Source organism: Entelurus aequoreus, linkage group LG07, assembly GCF_033978785.1.
Source record: "Entelurus aequoreus isolate RoL-2023_Sb linkage group LG07, RoL_Eaeq_v1.1, whole genome shotgun sequence".
In the NCBI taxonomy this organism is placed as follows: Eukaryota; Metazoa; Chordata; class Actinopteri; order Syngnathiformes; family Syngnathidae; genus Entelurus; species Entelurus aequoreus.
In genome coordinates, this window is record NC_084737.1 from 4,539,354 (window position 1) to 4,546,853 (window position 7,500).

General features: G+C 40.1%; 2 protein-coding genes across 3 annotated transcripts in view; one reads left to right on the plus strand and one right to left on the minus strand.

The window, feature by feature from the left end:
• Nucleotides 1-7,500, plus strand: part of clcn6 (chloride channel 6) — an 83,147-nt gene that overhangs the window by 62,669 nt on the left and 12,978 nt on the right. The window lies entirely within an intron of this gene.
• The window catches only part of nppa (natriuretic peptide A), a 13,828-nt gene that overhangs the window by 1,062 nt on the left and 5,266 nt on the right, over nucleotides 1-7,500 (minus strand). The gene's annotated exons all lie outside the window — the stretch shown is intronic.

The following is a 7,500-nucleotide window of genomic DNA, read 5'->3' on the forward strand; positions in this document are numbered from 1 at the left end:
CGTTCATGTCAGAAAAGGCTGATTCACAAAGATAAGATTTTTCCTCATTGTTTGCAGAACCTTCTTAATCTTTTGGACATATTTTCACAGCAATCTGGCCTTAAGCTTAATTATGATAAATGTAAAATGTTAAGGATCGGAAAACTAAAGGGAACGTCCTTTCGAATGGAATGCAAAGTGCCTGTTTTGTGGACAGATGGACCAGTTAACATACTTGGTGTTGTTGTCCCAGAAAATCTGGAAGATCTAGGCTCAGTAAATTATGATAATCGACTAAGAAAGCTGGACAAAATTATGCAATTATGGAAAGGGAAATCCCTAACCTTGTATGGTAAAATGTCTATTGCCAACTCGTTAATTATTCCTCAATTTATTTATTTGTTTTTGTCATTACCAGCTCCATCACAAAACTTTTTTAAGATTTATGAGCGGAAGGTCTTCGATTTTGTCTGGAACGGCAAACCAGAAAAGATTAAAAGAAAGGTTTTGTACAAAGAGTATGAATATGGGGGCCTGAAACTTCTCAACCTTGAAGCTATGTGTCTGTCTTTAAAAGCATCAATTGTTCCAAAGATGTATTTAAACATTGAGTGGTACACAAATGTCCTGTTGGACAAAAAACATGTACTGTATAAAAAAAAATGGTATCCTTTTTTACAAGTGATCCCCTCCCAGAGAGTCTGCTGGGAAACATGGCGGGGTTCATAAAGGAAACAATCCACTCATAGTGGTGTTTTCAATTTGATGTGCCAGAAAAAAGAGACAATATTTTGCAGCAGATAATATGGATGAACTCTAATATTGTAATAGATGGAAAGCCTTTCTTTTGGAAAAATATGTTTGAAAGAGGAATAATTTTTGTCAATGATATTATCAATGAGAATGGTAAAATGATGAAGTATGATGAATTTAGAGCTATGTATGGTGATGCTTGCTCAAGCTTTTCATTTTATCAACTAACTGGAGTCATTGGGAAAAGATGGAAACAAATAATTAATTATGGAACTACTAAATTATTAGTTTGTAAACCTCTAATAAGAAATTCTAGTTGGCAAAAAGGAACTAAAATAAATAGAAAAATATATAATTTTTATTTAATAAAGAAATCTTTGAAGGCTGCCTCATACAACACAAATGGAAAATGGGAGGACTTTTTTGACTGCGCGTTGCCATGGGATGCCATATTCAAACTAATCTATAAAACCACTATCTATGTGCAAAATCGTTATATTCAAATTTAAATTATTTATAACTTCTTACCCACAGGGAAAATGTTAAAATTATGGAATATGACAGAGTCAGATGATTGCCGATTTTGTTGTCAGGAGCCTGAATCCACCCTGCATTTGTTTTGGTATTGTCATATTGTGTCTTTGTTTTGGGTGGAAGTTGAAAAAATGTGTTTAAGGATTGGTTTGTTTATGAAGCTTAATGTGGTTTCTGTTATTTTAGGAGAGTTCATTGACAATCATGATTTAGTCAATTTAATTAGAGTACTCTGTAAAATGTTTATTTTTAAGGCCAAAAACAGATATTCACTTAGTATTACTTTCTCTAAAACATTTATTCAGTATTTTCTAACTTTAGAAAGTTACATGGTTGAAAACGATAATGATGCCAAAAAACATTAAAGAAAAGATGAGAAGTCCTCAAAGTCTTATTTTGAAAGTATAATTATGTTTATAGATTATATGATATCTGTTGTTGTGTTCCCTCATTTGAGTGACCTGGACATAATCTGGACTGTACATAAATGCTTATTTTCAAAATGTAATTTTGTTTATAAATTATATGCAATCTGTTGTGTTCCCTCATTTGTTTCTGTGTACATGAATGAAGGTGTGTGTTGCTGAGTCCGACTTGGACATTACCTGGACTGGGCCTGCTTTAAAAAACCCTTTAAACAAATCTAATTTCATTGACAACCTGGTCTGTTAAAGATAAGACCCTTTTTTAAAAAATAAAATAAAATAAGATAAATAAATAAAAAACATTTTCTTGGATAAAAAAAGAAAGTAAAACAATATAAAAGTAATTACATAAAAAATAGTAATTAATGAAAATGTTAGTGGACCAGCAGCCTATACAATCATGTGTGCTTCAGGGACTGTGTCCCTTGCAGATGTGTTGTCTATGTTGTGGGAACCAGAATATTGGTAGCAGAAAGAAATAACCCCTTTTGTGTGAGTGGGTGTGGATGAGTGTGCATGGGGGAGGTTGTTTGGGTTGATGCACTGATTGAAAGTGTATCTTGTGTTTTTTCTATGTAGATTTAATTTAAAAAAAAAAATAAAAAAATAAAAAAAATTTTAAAATTTTTTTTTTTTTTTTTTTTTTTTTTTTTTTTTTTTTTTTTTTTTAGAACAGGCCCGCGGGCGACTCATCTGGTCCTCACGGGCGACCTGGTGCCCGCGGGCACCGCGTTGGTGACCCCTGGTGTAGACAGAAAAGCAGAGGAGCATGTATGGCAGCGCACACACACAGAGTACTTACAAGCAGACACAGTGTGTAGACAGAAAAGCAGAGGAGCATGTATGGCAGCGCACACACACAGAGTACTTACAAGCAGACACAGTGTGTAGACAGAAAAGCAGAGGAGCATGTATGGCAGCGCACACACACAGAGTACTTACAAGCAGACACAGTGTGTGGACAGAAAAGCAGAGGAGCATGTATGGCAGCGCACACACACAGAGTACTTACAAGCAGACACAGTGTGTAGACAGAAAAGCAGAGGAGCATGTATGGCAGCGCACACACACAGAGTACTTACAAGCAGACACAGTGTGTAGACAGAAAAGCAGAGGAGCATGTATGGCAGCGCACACACACAGAGTACTTACAAGCAGACACAGTGTGTGGACAGAAAAGCAGAGGAGCATGTATGGCAGCGCACACACACAGAGTACTTAGAAGCAGACACAGTGTGTAGACAGAAAAGCAGAGGAGCATGTATGGCAGCGCACACACACAGAGTACTTACAAGCAGACACAGTGTGTGGACAGAAAAGCAGAGGAGCATGTATGGCAGCGCACACACACAGAGTACTTACAAGCAGACACAGTGTGTAGACAGAAAAGCAGAGGAGCATGTATGGCAGCGCACACACACAGAGTACTTACAAGCAGACACAGTGTGTAGACAGAAAAGCAGAGGAGCATGTATGGCAGCGCGCACACACAGAGTACTTACAAGCAGACACAGTGTGTAGACAGAAAAGCAGAGGAGCATGTATGGCAGCGCACACACACAGAGTACGTACAAGCAGACACAGTGTGTAGACAGAAAAGGGAGAATGTTGGTGTAAAAAGTCAAGATAAAGGTGAAGTTCTAACACTGAAACACCCTCAGGAAGAGCTGCTTTAATACATGGCTAACATCCCTCCACAGTGTTTTAGCTACTTCTAAATCACTAATCCTGGTCTCCATGGCGACAAATAAAGTAAGTTTCTTACAAGTATTGTTATCACTGGAGGATGAGGAATAGCTAAACAGGCTTCACTACACAGCGTAGGAGGATACAATAGCTCACCACCGTCACAATGTAAACAAACACCATGGGTGGATCTACACCTGACATCCACTGTAATGATACCAAGTACAGGAGCGTATCTAGTCGATACTACTATGATTACATTGATGTTTTATAGCTGACTAAACATGTACCCTAGTAGCAATATAAAATGTAACATATATGTAATATTTACATCATATATGGACTATAATGACTAAATGACAATAATAAATATATATTTCATGTATCCTAACATTTTGTGTTACAATAAAGACAATAATGACATTTTTTGTGGTTCCCTTTACTTAGAAAAGTATGGAACTACATTTTGGTACCGGTACTAAAATATTGGTATGGGGACCACCCTAGCTAGAGCATCAAAAATGTATTAATAAGTTTTTAAGAACATTAATAATGATGAAATATCTCCCACAAGGTCACCTTCACACTCATGTAGTCTAATACTGTTCAACATTAGCTGGCAATTACAGTGCTAATCGCTAGCTATGTTAAATGCTAAGTTGAATTTCATAATATCAATATTTGTGTTTTTCATTCAAACCTGTAAGGTTTAAAATATATATATATATATATACATATATATATATATATATATATATATATATATATATATATATATATATATATATATATATATATATATATATATATATATACATATATATATATATATATATATATATATATATATATATGTATATATATATATACATCAGTTTCCCCTAAAATGTCAAAAAATAAGTGATTAAATATATACACTATATTGTCAAATGTATGGTGTCCAGCCATCCAAATGATGAGAATCACTAATCACTTGGCCTGGTGTATCAAATCCAGCACTTAGGCATGGAGACTGTTTCTACAAACATGTGTGAAAGAATGGGCCGCTTTCAGTGATTTCCAGCGTGGAACTGTCATAGGATGCCACCTGTGCAACAAATCCAGTCCTGAAATTTCCTCGCTCCTAAATATTCCAAAGTCAACTTTATTCTAATAAAAGTGAAGAGTTTGGGAACAACAGCAACTCAGCCACCAAGTGGTAGGCCAGGTAAACTGCCAGAGAGGTCAGCATAGTGCAAAGTGGTAGGCCAGGTAAACTGCCAGAGAGGTCAGCATAGTGCAAAGTGGTAGGCCAGGTAAAGTGACAGAGAGGTCAGCATAGTGCAAAGTGGTAGGCCAGGTAAAGTGACAGAGAGGTCAACATAGTGCAAAGTGGTAGGCCAGGTAAAGTGACAGAGAGGTCAACATAGTGCAAAGTGGTAGGCCAGGTAAAGTGACAGAGAGGTCAACATAGTGCAAAGTGGTAGGCCAGGTAAAGTGACAGAGAGGTCAACATAGTGCAAAGTGGTAGGCCAGGTAAAGTGACAGAGAGGTCAACATAGTGCAAAGTGGTAGGCCAGGTAAAGTGACAGAGAGGTCAACATAGTGCAAAGTGGTAGGCCAGGTAAAGTGACAGAGAGGTCAGCATAGTGCAAAGTGGTAGGCCAGGTAAAGTGACAGAGAGGTCAGCATAGTGCAAAGTGGTAGGCCAGGTAAACTGCCAGAGAGGTCAGCATAGTGCAAAGTGGTAGGCCAGGTAAACTGCCAGAGAGGTCAGCATAGTGCAAAGACTTTCTGCACAGTCACTTGCTACACAGCTCCAAACTTCATGTCACCTTCCAATTAGCCCACGTACAGTACGCAGAGAGCTTCATGGAATGGCTTTCCATGGCCGAGCAGCTGCATCTAAGCCATACATCACCAAGTCCAATGCAAAGCGTGGGATGCAGTGGTGTAAAGGACATCACCACTGGACTCTAGAGCAGTGGACACACCTTCTCTGGACTGATGAGTCACACTTTTACATCTGATGGAGCAGTCTGGCTTTGGAGGTTGCCAGGACAACGCTACATTTCTCACTGCATTGTGCCCAGTGTGAAAGTTGGTGGAGGAGGAATTATGGTGTGGGGTTGTTTTTCAGGAGTTGGGCTTGGCTTCTTAGTTCCAGTGAAAGGAACTTTGAATGCTCCAGGATAGCAAAACATTTTGGACAATTCCATGCTCCCAACCTGGTGGGAACAGTTTGTAGCGGCCCCTTCCTCTTCCAACATGAGCAAGGTCCATAAAGACATGGATGACACAGTCTGCTGTGGATGAACTTGACTGGCCTGCACAGAGTCCTGACATGAACCCGACAGAACACCTTTGGGATGAATTAGAACGGAGACTGAGAGCCAGGCCTTCTCCACCAACATCAGTGTGTGACCTCACCAATGCACTTCCTATAAACACACTCCGCAACCTTGTGGACAGCCTTCCCAGACGATATAAACACACTCTGCAACCTTGTGGACAGCCTTCCCAGAAGATATAAACACACTCCACAACCTTGTGGACAGCCTTCCCAGAAGATATAAACACACTCCACAACCTTGTGGACAGCCTTCCCAGAAGATATAAACACACTCCACAACCTTGTGGACAGCCTTCCCAGAAGATATAAACACACTCCACAACCTTGTGGACAGCCTTCCCAGAAGAGTTGAAGCTGTAATAGCTTCATATTGACCCCTATGGGTTAGGAATGGTATGGCACTTCAACTTCATATGTGAGTCAGGGCAGGTGTCCAAATACTTTAGTCAATATTGTGTAGTTTGTGTTGACTTTCAATGTTCATTGTGGAGTTGTGAGTTGAAGTCCAGACTTTCCTGATCCTCTTAGCCACATTTTCTGTGTTGAAAACATCTAGCAACAAATGGAGCTTCTATCTCTGCAGTTGTTTGTGTTTGGAGACTAACTTCTTGCACTCTGCAGTTTGTGTCCCTGGCGAGCAGCGGGTGCTGCTGAGCTCCTCCACCGTCTCAAAGCACTCCCAGGTGGACACACCTGTCACACTCGCCTCTCACCAGTCCCAGCTAGCCAGCTAGCAAGCTTTCATCATTTGCATGCTTTTATTATTTGTATTTATTTTTACAAGTTATCTTCTTCTCACTCCCTTTCAGGCAAAACTGGACAATAATGCACTATATTCATTTATATTATTATGTACGTCTTTGTCATTGCCTGAATTAAATAAATAAATGGGGAAAAAAAAATGAAATGAACAAACATACTTTTATAATGCAAACTATTGTCGTTAGTGGCAACGACTGGAGCTCCATCTGCAGGTGTAGGGAGGAGCTCCTCCTCTTTAAAGTCTACACCTGCACCACCTGCACCACCATGCCTAGCTGTGGGAGCGGTGTATTAACGGCTGGCTGCAGCAACACAACCAGGAGGACTTTGACTTGGACAGCAGACGCGCTATCCGACGCTAGCTGCCGACCGCATCGATGATCGGGTGAAGTCCTTCGTCGCTCCGTCGATCGCTGGAACGCAGGTGAGCACGGGTGTTGATGAGCAGATGAGGGCTGGCTGGCGCAGCTGGATAGCTAATGTTTTTAGCATAGCTCTGACGAGGTCCCGTAGCTAAGTTAGCTTCAATGGCGTCGTTAGCAACAGCATTGCTAGGCTTCGACAGGCGGCACAGCATTAACCGTGTAGTTACATGTCCAGTGTTTGGTTCTGTGTCTCCTGATAGTAGTATAGTTGATCTGCTGTCTATCCTTCCAGTCAGGGGTTTATTTATTTTGTTTCTATCTGCAGTTAAGCACAATGCTATCACGTTTAGCTCCGTAGCTAAAGTGCTTCGTCGATGTATTGTCGTGGAGATAAAAGTCACTGTGAATGTCCATTTGGCGTTCTGGACCCTCATTTTCAAGAGGATATAGTATCCCAGGTGGTTTAAAGTACAAATCCCTGATCCACAATAGAAAAAGGAGAGAGTGTGGAATCCAATGAGCCAGCTTGTACCTAAGTTACGGTCAGAGTGAAAAAAGATGCGTCCTGCACTGCACTCTAGTCCTTCACTCTCACTTTCCTCATCCACGAATCTTTCATCCTGGCTCAAATTAATGGGGTAATCGTCGCTTTCTCGGTCCGAAT